General features: G+C 39.4%; 1 protein-coding gene across 4 annotated transcripts in view; it reads left to right on the forward strand.

The window, feature by feature from the left end:
• Nucleotides 1-13,389, forward strand: part of dclk2a (doublecortin-like kinase 2a) — a 71,276-nt gene that overhangs the window by 9,763 nt on the left and 48,124 nt on the right. The gene's annotated exons all lie outside the window — the stretch shown is intronic.

Below are 13,389 nucleotides of genomic sequence, written 5' to 3' on the forward strand. Positions count from 1 at the left end.
TAGTTCATATCATATTTTATTTTGGTCTGATGTAGTTTTTCAAAATCTTAAAGGCTTACCCTGAACATAGCAAAATAAATGACAAATAATAATCCTCTAAACCCTGCTTGAATGCTGAAGATCCCGAGCAGTAGTGCATGTGTTGTTTACAATAATATGAGCAAGCACCATAAGAAGAATCTATGGCAATGGTTCTCAACATGTGTTGGATCAACAGCATTGATGCCAGCATGCATCCTGGCTAACATTTTCTTCATTTTGGACCTGAAAAGTGTGTCAAACTATTAATGGGTTCTGATGTTGAAAGTATTTATTTGTGCTACTTTTTAACAACTTTTCTCTCCCAATTTTGTCACTATTATTTGCCACTTTACCAATTTTGCACAATTTGTGCCCATCCTTAACTTTATTCCCATCAGTTTTTGACAATTTAAACACATTTTTGCCACTTTTTTGCCCTCATTTTACCACCTTTCTGCCAATTTCTTCTCCTTTACGCCATTTTTGTCATGTTTAAGCCCTTTCCACCACTTTGTCAGTCCATTTTGGTGCTTCTGACACCTTCTCTTGGCTCTGTTGACCCATTATTGACCCTACTAACCCCTTTTCACCACTTTTATAGATGGTATTCACTCTTCTCTTAGCTGACATATTTCAGATGAAGACTACTGCAGGATGGGCCTCTTTCCTTACTTTGCAAACTATGTCTGCATTTTTTTATGCATGAACCATCGCCTTATGAGATCATTTATGGATAAAAAAAACACTCTCCCCTCACCAGTGGTGTCTGACACAGGCTCTACAGATTAACAGAGTCAGAAGTCCACTGTCTTGTGTCTCTTTTCATACACTGGTTGAAGTTTTCCATTTCATGTTCGATTGATAATGAAACTATAAGATGTCCAAACTCGATGCGGATCAAGTGAGAAGCTGTTGTCTTTCGACCTCCCTTCCCTCTTTCTCTCGTTTTGAAGCCGCTAACAATGAGAGATCATCCATGGAACTAAAACTTTGCCCTGACTCCTCCATTTATCAAAATGAAGATTGCAATAAATCAGAAACAATGTAAATTCACTACTCTATCATCAGATGCCACATATTTAATCTCAATAAAATTCCACACATCCGGCCGTCAGACAGTGTATTGCAAAATTACAAATGAAGTACATGCCTTATTAAGGGCTCCTATGTAAAGCATGAAGAGTGATGATAGAGTAGAAATATCTATTTAAGACCACATTTGTGTGAATAAGTTCAGGAAAAAATCTAAAATACAAAAAAAGAGTCCAAAAGACTTGGTCATTATTATGAATGGTTGCAGAAAAAGTACACGTTGTTGCTCTAACCATGTGAAAGCTGTGTTAAAAGAAGTCTGGAATTGATTATAAGGTATTTTAACGAATTATACTGCAATCATATCATGACAGATTATGTGGTATTGTAAAATATCGTTTCATTGTCCAAAATATCAAAATTGTTTCATATCATGATGAGATAGGTGTTTTACACCTCTAACTCTTTGTGGGATAAACTCTTGCTTTAAAACAGGGTGATTGAAAAACCCCAGACTTCATGGTTAAGAATTATTTTGACTTCAAGTTGAGTGTAAATCCACCCAAAAATAGGAATTCCTTGAGTGATAATTACATTTGACATGTGATTATAATGTGAGAAAGAACCTTAGAGAACCCCAGCCTTTAAACTTTTGAACCAAGAATCCTGTGTCTGAAAGTGAAACCAGATGGTATTTGCTTCCTGTGAGCAGACAGGAGACTTTCTAGGCCTGACAGTCCAAACAAGTGACTCATGGAAATGGTTATTACCTCTGACAGGGTGAACCCAGCATCACCTCTGTCAAAAAAAGCACTAAATAGGACACAGACTTCCTAATGGATTACTAAGATTTAACAAACCCCATTAGTCAAGTCATATTATGATTGTGAAATGAAATTTTCTTGGTTCTGTGGCAAATGGTCTAGAACTTCTTATGACCCCAGGAGAGCTGCACTTTGTTGGTCTGTGAGAATGGGAATGTCTGAATAGACACATTTGTTTCCTTTTACATTTTCTGATGTAGATATTTTTAATCAAAGACTTTGGTTGGACTTAGGTAAACAGGTTTGGATGATAGATAGAAACACTTGGCAGGTCAAATTACTTTAGGAATAGAACTTAGATAACAATATGAAGTCATCCTCTATGTGCATCACTACAGCTTCTCAAATTTATGTTGTCAAGGCTGAAAGAAACTCCTTTAAGATTGTCAGCTGTTGTTCATTCAGTCCAGCATGTATGACGTGAAGATTTGATGCCTCTATTTGCATTAAATAGTAGAGTCCAGGCAGAACAGCTATGCAGAGCAGCTATTCTTTCTGGGACATGTGCACGCTGTAATGCTATGAGGAATGCTGATTTTACTGGGTGCATAAACACATGTTATTCATTTTGGATGTTTGCCTCTTATTGTAAGCACATTATCTGTGATTCCATTCATCCATGATCCATAGACTCATCCATGATTCATCTTATGATTCCATCTATAATTCCATTCATCCAGGGTTTGGGCTAGATTCAAAACATCAAAGTTTCCAAAAATCCGTCCTTCATTGCATATTTCCCCATGTATGATTCCATCTAACCATAAATCTGTGGTTCTGATTGTATCCATTCTAAATCCATGAAATTTTGCCTAAGCAGAATTGACTATGGACTCACTATTTTTGTTGTTTATTTATAGAAAAAAGAGATGATTATCCTCATATGGAACATCAAGATAGGATTTCTGGTTCATGTTGCCCAGCCCTACTATGTGGTATCATGAAAAGGTCATGTCCTTTACAGGCATGTCTCTTGGATAACATTCAGCTTGGATCACATTCAGCAGTATCCACTTTGATAATAAACCGTAGAGGTTGTTTGCTTGAAGCAACCATTATCTAAGACACCATGGTCAGCAAAATATAGATATGACCCTTTTTCATTAGAAAACTACGTGATGCATGTTCAACCTTTATTGACAAGGAAGTCACATTGAGACTCTTGTGTTTACAAGTGATGAGTGGCCAAGACAGGGTCATGCAGTGTCCAAAGCAAACAACATATAAGTCATAACAAGATGCATGCCAAAAATCGCTTCTCAAGTACAGAAGCATGCAGCTATTAAGAAGCAGCACTTAAATATTTATTCTAAATGATACATTTCTGCCAAGGCATTATGTTCAAAGGTTGTCCATCCATTTGTCTTGGACATTCTAGTGAATGCAATATCTCAAAATGCTTTAACAGATTTAATCAAACTTTGAACAAATGTTCACCCTGACCCAAGGATCCGTACATTTTCTACACCCCTTATGCTGTTCAGGGTCGCCGGGAGCTGGAGCCTATCCCAGCTGTCATAGAGTGAGAGGTGGGTTTCAACCTGGACTGGTCACCACTTAATCGCAGGGTCAACATACAGAGACAAACAACCACTCACACTCACACCTACAGGCAATTTAGAGTCACCAATTAACCTAAAAGCATGTCTTTGGTGGAGGGAGGAGGACGGAGTTCCCAGAGAAAACCCACGCATGCACAGGGAGAAGATGCAAGTTCTAGACAGAAAGGCCCTGACTGGGAAGCAGGCCAGCTTGCTGTGAGGTAACAGCGCAAACCCCAGCGCTGCCATGCAGCTCTGACCCAAGAAAGAACATATTAAATTTAGAAGGTCATCAGTGAAGGGTCAAGGTCAGCAGGCCTTCTTATCATACCTTGCTTTTCAGGCTTTTTTTGAGAATGTGATATCTTAAGAACCCTTTGAGTGATTTACTTTAAACTTTGCACATATGTTCATCCTGACTAAATGATGAACTGATTATACTTTGGAAGTCATCGGCCAAAGGTCAAGGTCATGAGTGCTTGTGAACATATCTCAAGAACAGTTTGAGGTATTTTCCTCAAACTCTGCACCAGTGTCCACTAAGACTTAAGGATGAGCTGATTTGATTTTATGGTTCAAATGTCAAAGTTAAATGCTGTTTTATTTGTCATTGTCAGCCCTTGTTTAAAACATTTGTACCACAGAAAACAGACCCTTGTCCTTGGTCAACCCCTACACTTTGAACGTAAACCTAAATGGGAGTTAAATGCACCCTACAAAATGCTCTGTTAAAGTAATGTTTGGTGATTTAACTCCTTCTTTGTTCCACCTGCAGTTGGAACAGCATAGGCAAGCATCAGAGGAAAGCAGAGTGTCAGATTCATTATACTTGTCCCAGCCTCTGGTCTTCAGCAGACCTGTTACAGGATTGAATTAAGAGTTTAATTGAGAGGTTTAACTCATTAAGCCTGTAACCTGATCCAGAGACCAGAGCAGGACCTGACAATATCCTTTAAAAGAAGGCAGTAAGTGCTTTTTCTTGTGTTGGCTGGAGAAATTACTTAAATTAATTGATGTATTAAGTGACCACAGTCTTTATTTCTAAATACTGTCCTCTCTGAGAATTGAATGCAAAGGCTTTAGCTCTAATCTTGTCACTTTCTCTTGTCCTCTGCCCCCCACTGAACAAAAGCCCTGCTCTACTGTCTGATAACGCTCTCAGCCCAAACATGTTTCTGTAATCTGACAGCTTGACTTGTTTGGAGCCCTCACCTTCTATCCTGATAAGCCGTTTTCTTACCCATTAGTTGTCCATCCATACCTGAGGGTGGACAGCTAAAGGCCTCTTCCATTGTTACTGCCATCTTGTGAGATTTATGCATCTGTAAGGGTAATTTAAGTCCACATGTAGGAGAATTTGAACTCTTGATAGGAAAATTTCATAATCACCCAATTTGTCCTCATGGTTTCAACACAGTAGAAAAAGAAATTACTAAATTTGATCATTTTCTACTGTCTTTTCCTGTTAAGAGAGTGGACTACTGATAGACTTGCATTCAAAAGACCAAGTAACACAAGAGGAAAGATTTCAATTTGAGCTGGTCCAGATTGAAATTGAAATACCAATTGGAGGTGACAAGAAACACTGATAGTCCAGATCCAACTATTGGTTGTCGCTTTGCAAGATGGATCTGCCTAATGGCAGACGAGGAATCTGGACAGTCTATCTGCTTTGCAAGGTTCATTTATAAATTGTCAAATTTTAACCTACCAGTTTAAAGAAACTCTTTTAAAGGCTTCATTCCCTAAAAGTAAAGCCACTTACTCAGCCACTCATAAGCCCATAAACACACAAACACACACTCCCCAAATGCCTTCCAGCAGCATCCTGCCATCTGCTCCTCCAAAATCAAATCCCAGGTCCCAGCCACCCGGTCTGCAGGCGCTTCAGCCCCATCCCGCTGAGGCACACTCTCACACGCATGCACAAACAACGTCCCACACACGCACTGAGCCCCCCCCCCTTCTCACAGGGGCCCCAGCCACCACCGGATAATTAGACCTAAAGGCTGGAAGGGAGGGTTAAAGTGCAGCTGTCAGGTGTGAGTTTGTGTGTATTTGTGTTCAAGGACGTGCACGTGTGAGTGAGTCTGCATCTAAAATGCATCTCTGTCCACACACTCTCTCTCTCTCTCTCTCTCTCTCTCTCTCTTCAAATCAAAGCTGCTCTTCAGACTGAATGTTAATTGTAGCTGTTGGTTATCAGGGCCAGCAGAATCAGCTGCTGCTTTTCAGAGAAAGCCCTGCTTTACATCTCAAAGCTGACTGGGCAGGCGGAAAATAAGATCTCGCTATTTTTCATTGTTTAATCGATGCATGCATTAGTTTGGGGAACACTTTGCGGTCCTGTACTTGCTAAGTTGTCTTTTTTATGTAAAAATCATTCAGAAAAGATTCAAGGGAACTATAAACTGCGACAAAGAGGAGGAGATCCATGTAATAAAACTAAAGTATTGAACTGTAGAGAGAGGGGAAAATGCAGACTTGGTTATTTTCTAATCTTTGCAAAGCTGGCTGATCAAGACGTGTCAGATTAAGTTTCAGAGCTACGATTGCTATCCAAGACTCAGAAAGTCAAGAATAGGATCGCTCCATAGTAGGGCTGTGGAATATGGACCAAAAACAACATGTAAACTTTTTTTTAGATGAATAGCAATACAAGATAAATAATGTGATTGTCTGGACAACACTTCAGTTTTGGTTAACTGGATCCAGTCCAAGGTTTCTCTCTGCCTTTAACCCTTTGTAGCCCTTAGCCTCTTCTGACCCTGATACCTGATAAGAGAGGAAAGACAGTTATGTGAGATAAAGCTATTCACAGATTAGTGATCAATCTGGTACATCCAGGTAAGAAGAAAATCCATTTTCTTCTGAAGATAAATGGTGTGTGGTATATCTGAATAATGGATCTGAGGTTGAAGGTTAAATTTAAGATGGAATCTTTAACGTGAAATGGCACATTATGCTTTGAGAAATGTAACTTAACACACTTTTATTAATCACGTTTTAAGCCTCCATTCTTTGACCAAATGTTAGGTGATGATATACTTTTGAATGGTCATCATATTGTTACGTAAAGCATTTCATCACTTTATTACCTAGTGTGAGCAGTAACAAATTAAAGTACTTTTGTGTTAGCTAGAATTAAAACAATTTTCCAACAAGGTACCACTGGCAAACTCTGCAACCTAGGAAAAATGTGTAAGCTTAAGATTACCGTCCTACAGTAGGCATCTTTCCAAAACCTCAGTTCATTCAGGAACACTCTTGCCAAACATTTAAACGATCAAGCAGCATGCTTCGACTTTCTAGCGAGTGCATGGCTAGAAACCCTATAGGTACATTTATGACAATGCGTATTGATTAGTGATGCACAATAAGTTTTTTTTTTTTTAACTGATACCAATAACCGATAACTTCCTACTCCTGATGGCTGATAACCGATAAGGACTGATAATTTTTTTTTAAATGTTGATTTAACAAAAGAAGTTCATTTGATGTATTTATGCACCATCTGGGGGTAAGAAGGGGTTAATATGTAGTGAGCAAAGAAATTTATAACTAATTCTAACTAATATCACTTGTGTTTTTCAAAAAACAAAGAACTACCAAGTACAACATATACAAACAACTGACAGGTTTTGCTTAAGTCAGAATTAAAGAGAGCTACGTCTATGAAAGTAGCGGTGGATCAGAAGACTTTCAGACTAATTTTGTTATTATAATGTTGTGCCTTTTGGCTCTGGCAAACTTTCTGCAGTTTCCAATGCCTGCTGAATCAGCACTCTGCCTGGTATTAGATTTTGGCTCGGTCCTAATGCCCGCAGCTGAGGCTAATGGTTACTGCTGCTACATTTTAACGTTGTTAGGATGATGACTTTTAAATGACTTATAAGATCCGTTGAGGACTCCTTTCCACTCTTTGGGATCTTTGCAGAGCAAATTCTGTTAGCTTCTTTGCACTGAGGCCCCGTCCGCTTCTTCTCTGGTGCTTAACAGCGGGTCTCTTACTGCTCCGCCACCTGACTACACAGAATGTGTAGTCTCATGAGAAAGAAAACAAAAGTCTTTATAATCGGTGGATTTTATCAGTTAATATTTTATTATCAGGATAATAAAAACATGTAAAATATGTGCAATATCGGCTGATAATTAAACCGCTAATTACCGTGCATCCCTAGTATTGATTTCAATAAAATTAGTTCGAAAGCGAATAATCCATTATAGCGGGAATCTGAATGAGGGTGCAACAAGCGGTATAAAGGAAGAGACTGGGGCGGAGGAGGTTAAGTTTTGCCAGCAGCATTAATGCAAGCGGGATTAGGTAGAAGTACGCCATATTTAAATACACCGCTATGTTGAGAGAAAGTGCTGTGATTGGCTGTGGAAGCTGGGAGGATAAAATTAGGATCAGCTGGCCGTCAGCTGATCACGGCTGGACGTATGACTACTGTGTCATGCATGAACTAAAACTAAGCTTATTTTGATTAAGTTACATTAAAAGAAGTATGAAAGTATGAATCCCTACCTTCCTCTCTGCCACACTGGATCTTGCAAAAGCATTTTGAATGAGTGCTTGCTTGACTGATTTTTTTAAAACCAATTTGAATGACAAGGTTCAAGTCATTTCATTCACAAACAGTCTGTAGGGAATATGACCTGATATGGGTTTCTGCTCTGAGGCCTTGAGCCAGTCTCAGTGAAACACTGCTTTATTTTCCTGAAAAATAGCTGCCTATTATTCCTGAAATGTATTTGTTCCCACAATCCTTTTCACTAAATGATGTTATTGAGATGACAGTCAGTCAGACCATTAACCAGAGGCTGTAAACAGACGGGGACCATTTAGACTGCTGTGCAGGAGGGGCTGAAATACTGTAATCTCCAAAGACCTCTTCAGTGCACACAATGAGCTGAGGAATGAGGGAGGGATGAAACCCAACACTGATAATTGGACAGATGTAATGTTTTGTTTATACCTTTGAAGTACTTACCCTCCATAATGAACAAAAGACATGACTACCTCATGAAAGCCTATATAAGAAAAACATGGGTACTAAAAACAGAGTTATGCTGTTTCAGTTATTTAAAACAAAATGATGGGTTTCCTAGCATTACTGCAGGCGTGTACTGTGCATAGAAAAAAAAGAAGGTCACTTTCAGGTCTCCACACTGCAGCAGTTTATCAGGGCACAAAGAATTTCATGCCATGCTGTGCAGAGAGGCAGCAGGCAGGCAGACTGGGAATACTCCCAACAGACTCCACTAAAAATGTTCTTTGATACTTGTAGTCCTGAAAAATATAATATATACCATTAAAATATAGTTAAAAATACTTTTTGCTTAGTTTGTGTCAGTCTTTCAAAATAAATAAGTAACTTATGAACAATTTAGCAGTGGAAATAAATAAAAAGAATGTGGAACAAATAAATTGTCCTAAAATATCCAACTCAGACACAAGGAAATAAACAAAGCCAGCTGTATTTCAATGACTCATTATTCATTTAGGTTCAGTTCAACTTAATTTATGCCCTCGGGGAAATAACTTGTTTATTCAGAAGCTTGCTACCCATATTTAAACAAACAATAAAATGATGAACAGATCCTTGAAGCCATAAAAGCAAACAAATTAAACCAATTTAGAGTAAGCAGATGGAAAGCAGTGTTAAAGACTTCAAAAACAGATTCTACTGACGAAGCATGATCATTTAACATACTGTACTCCCCCTGTGCCAAGCCCAATCCTGATCTTTCTTTGAAGCTAAAGTACATTATTCAGTGAGTGTTGCTCTCGGAAGCTTGGTAATTACATTTACAACAGAAGTACTCAAAGCTATTGAAAGATAAAACACTTACATGACTTTGGTGATAAGAGCCCTACAGAGAGAGCAAATCATTGATCACTACAGTGATATCAAGATAACCACTAGCTGGTTGATAGTGGATGGATTTCTGGGTTTTGGGGGCAAAGGCATGCTTATAAGAGGATGCCGGGTTTTAGTTAGCATGGCACTGATGCACTTTGGCATCAATTCACACGACACGCTCCAATACTCTAAACTGGCTCACAGTGAAGATGTTTACAGGGGCCTGCTGTATTGCTACAATATCCCAGTAAGGGTTTACATTCATTAAGGTGTCTAAATTTATTCCTCTGTTATCATAAGATTACTATCTTCTAATGTGTGTATCCTCGTGGCAGATTAATAAAACTGTCAATCTCTTTGGCTATAGGTCAGTGTTGCACAAGGGCTCCATCTGATTTTCAGACAGGAGCTTTTTTCAGGGCCAAGTCTGGATTAAACGCCACCATTTAGGTCAACAGCTATCACATTTGCTTGCCCATCTATTGTTCTGTACTGTCATTAGCATATAGCACCATCTGACAGTGTATAACAGTGCAGTGGCACAATTCAGCCGGGAATATTCTAGGCTGGGTTCAGCGATATGCTATTATATAGTCAGGACTTGTAGCATGACTCCCTAAATTCCTGCATAATGGTATTTAATTGATGATTAAACAAGCTAAATGTGGTCAGCAGTTAGCTACCTGCTACATCCATTGCAGTAGCAATTTGTGTCCAGTTCCCTCCCGTGTCACTTTGGTTGCAGAAGCACTTGTGTTATTTTCACAAATCAACAAGTTGTTCCTCCATTTGTAAAGTCCATCTAATTTTATGCTTCATATTTCCTGTCATTTCCATAGCTGTGTTTGTTGTGCTTCCTCCTCCTTTGGTCTGCTGCTCCCCTTTTGCTCCATTCCATGTAACAATCCTGCTCATGCCTGCTCACCTGTCCTCTGTGCCCCCCACACAACAGGATGTTTCATAAATGGAACACGTTATTCATGATTTATTTTATTTATTTTCCCAAGATGGAGCGGTTCCAATCATGTTCTAAAAACTTTGGAGAGGGAAAGATCACTCTTAACACCCTGCAGGGAAATCTTTTAAGATAATCTTGAGGACCATCTAATAATCAGGCCTTTACTGACTTTAATATTAGGCATAATTATCTTGTAATGTGTCTTAGGCTTGAGGCAGCTTTCAGAGAACCTTTGCTTTGTCATGTAGGTACAAAATCTGCACAGTCTACTTTGAAAATCTATTGTTTTTTATCAGCAGCAGTGCCAAAAATCAGTATTATTGAAATTTTTGGAAAATAGAAAACATAATCTCCAACATCAGCCCCAAAAATACCACATGGGTCAGTTTCTAGACTGAAGTGATGGATTTAAGTTGGACAGTCAAACTGTATCAATGCAAGCACAGAAACATGGGCACACATGGTTGCTGTTTAGTCTTGGGTAATAAAATCCATAAACTTAGAAGCTCTCTCTAGAACTAGTAGATGGCTTTCTCTACACACCATTAATGCTTTCTACCAGTCTTGATTGGCAGAACAAACAAATGTCTTTTGTTTTTAAAAAGCAAAAGTGCCTGGTGCACATTTCCTAAGTGCTGGCATGATACCCTGCACTGACAAAGAGGAAAACAAAAAGCCGGCAGATGACAGAGTGTATCTGGTGGTGGGGGGTGCAGCAGGGGAGGGCACGGGGCTGTCGGCTGTGGAGAACGTGTGGAGGCCACAGATGGGGAGGGTGTCCATTGTGTGCTGCTGTGTGATCTCAACTACTTGTTTTGTTGTCTTTGTCCAAGCCTGGCGTTCGTTCATTCTTTGCGGCAAGCTCTTGGTTGACATCACACTAGCATCCAACCTCAGCCCACACACTATTGTTTGACGACGAGTTTAATCACACTAGCAGGCCAAGACTGCCTCAGTGAGTTTTGGCAGATTGATGTGATGAATGTTTTTCAGGATTGATTGTGAGCTGTATGGCTTACTGATTATGACAGCAATAGAGAGCTATATAGGTATCTAATACTGACCTTGGAGTTTCATTTGAACTGTGGAAATCTTGGTTGATGATGTACCTACCAGTGAAAAGCCTTTCTTTCTTTCTTTTTTTATGTGACTAGTTTAACCGCTAAACACTGCAAGTTAAATTCTAGGAAACGTTAGTGCATCTCACTGGAGACTTCTGCTGAAACTGCAATAAGACAGCTCTGGCCTCCATTGCCCAGTAGCAATTTTAATGTGAGTGCAGTAATTATGTTTGTTTTTGTAATTTCAGACTGAGCATCGGGATAATTGGCAACAAAAAACAACATTTTATGCATCTCTTGTGGATCGTTTTGCACCTTAGCAATTCAGCAAGTCTCCCTCTCTAAACGACTCTGCTGAGGCTCATTTGAGCTAAAAGTTAAGTGTGCATGTTTGGGCTTATACTCTCACTCTTCTCATTCCTTCTTGCACAGCTCCATCTCAGTATAAAGAGCTCTGTGCTCAGTTACATAGACACCCTCAGGTTATGTACTCTAATGTTTCTCTGTCAGAGCGTAATTGAGGAGATGAGAGCTAGGCAGTACAGGCGGGTGTGCGGTTTTCTCAGCAATAAATGAAGTTTGGGATTTATTCATCTTTTGTTGTGAAATGCTTTTGCCTCAAGTATTTGGAGTACAATTTCCTCATTAATAAAAGACATGCTGCAAGGCAATGGCCCTAAACTGCTGGGTTGCAGAGTTTATTTCATTGAGCATGTAGAAACAAATGGTGGCAAAAAGTCTATGATATATGCGGAAATACTACTGTATATTTTTTTCTCTGTTTTTCCCAGTCAAAGTAAATTGTGGCTGTTTTCTAGACATTTCCACTTACTTATGTTGTTATCCTTGGATTATGATGCTGGTTTTTCCATAACTTTGATGATAAATTTCTTGAGATCCTTGGAAAACAACCAAACCTTACAGGTCATCACTGAAAATATAGTTTGAGAGCTACAGTGCTCTCAAACCCGATGCTTACAATGCTGAACTGATAGTACTGACAGTATCTTGTATGAACAGCATTGGTTCAGCACTATTTTAAATGAGAAAATGGGTATAAAGTTGTCCAGAGGCTGTGTCAGGTTATATTCACATATAACCAAGCAATGATGATGACACTATACAGCGCAGGAATGTGGATGTTAACCTGCAAAGCAGATCGAAAACCAACTCCAAACTAGTCAGCTTAACCCAGTTTTAACTTACGTTAAAACAGATGTGAAATTATTTGCCTAGGAACATCACTAGTCCAATGTTACTGGTCAGGATTACTTATTCAGAAGCTAGTGGTGGTTCCAGGGGTAGACTAGTTGAGGACCACTGCTATAAAAATAAAAACCTTCTTCAGTGCCTTCAGTGAAACTCTTTGTTTTCTGGCTTGTTTTACTTCTGTTTGGTCACTGTTGAAAGTTTCAAAGTAAGAACAGGATGAATCGGAAGTATTAAGTGCTGCTTATGTTTAATAGAGCTTATGTAGTGAGTTAGTAATGTGATTAGATTTCTCATTGCTCGTTTTCTTGCTGCCGCCTTGTCTCAGCTGTTCCACGTGTCTGAGATTTACCGCTCTAATCCACAGGAATTAAACAGTCTCTGGAAGTATCATGAGTCTGTGAGTGAGAGAGTTCAAACTGAGTTAACAGCCTGGCTGGCTTTAGCTTAAGCATGACCCTGACAAACTTAATAGGCATCCAGCTATATGTAACAGTTTAAGTGAGAGTTTAAGAGCTTGTGTAAAGAATGCATATCCAGTTCACCGTGAAAGCCTCTTTTCTTCAGCAGCAGCAGGAGGGACGTGCAGGCTGACCTTCCCCAAGGCAAGAGGTGGAGATCTCGGCCTTTCTGCCAGGTGTCACCTCGTCTCCAGACCATTCCCATGGACTGTGTCCACCGTCTTAGCCTCTTGCTCATTTGCTCAGGGTGATAAGCAGCAATGAGAGGTTCTGGAGGCTAATAGGGCTCATGCTAGCTGATGATTACAGTGATTATTAAAGCCTACACAGGGAGAGGTTTTACATTTTTGTGTAGGTCTTGTTTGACCATTTTCACTTTCACTTTACTTTCTCAAAGTCTAAGCCGCTGCTATTG

The sequence above is a fragment of the Cheilinus undulatus genome, linkage group 4 (assembly GCF_018320785.1).
Source record: "Cheilinus undulatus linkage group 4, ASM1832078v1, whole genome shotgun sequence".
Classification (NCBI taxonomy): Eukaryota; Metazoa; Chordata; class Actinopteri; order Labriformes; family Labridae; genus Cheilinus; species Cheilinus undulatus.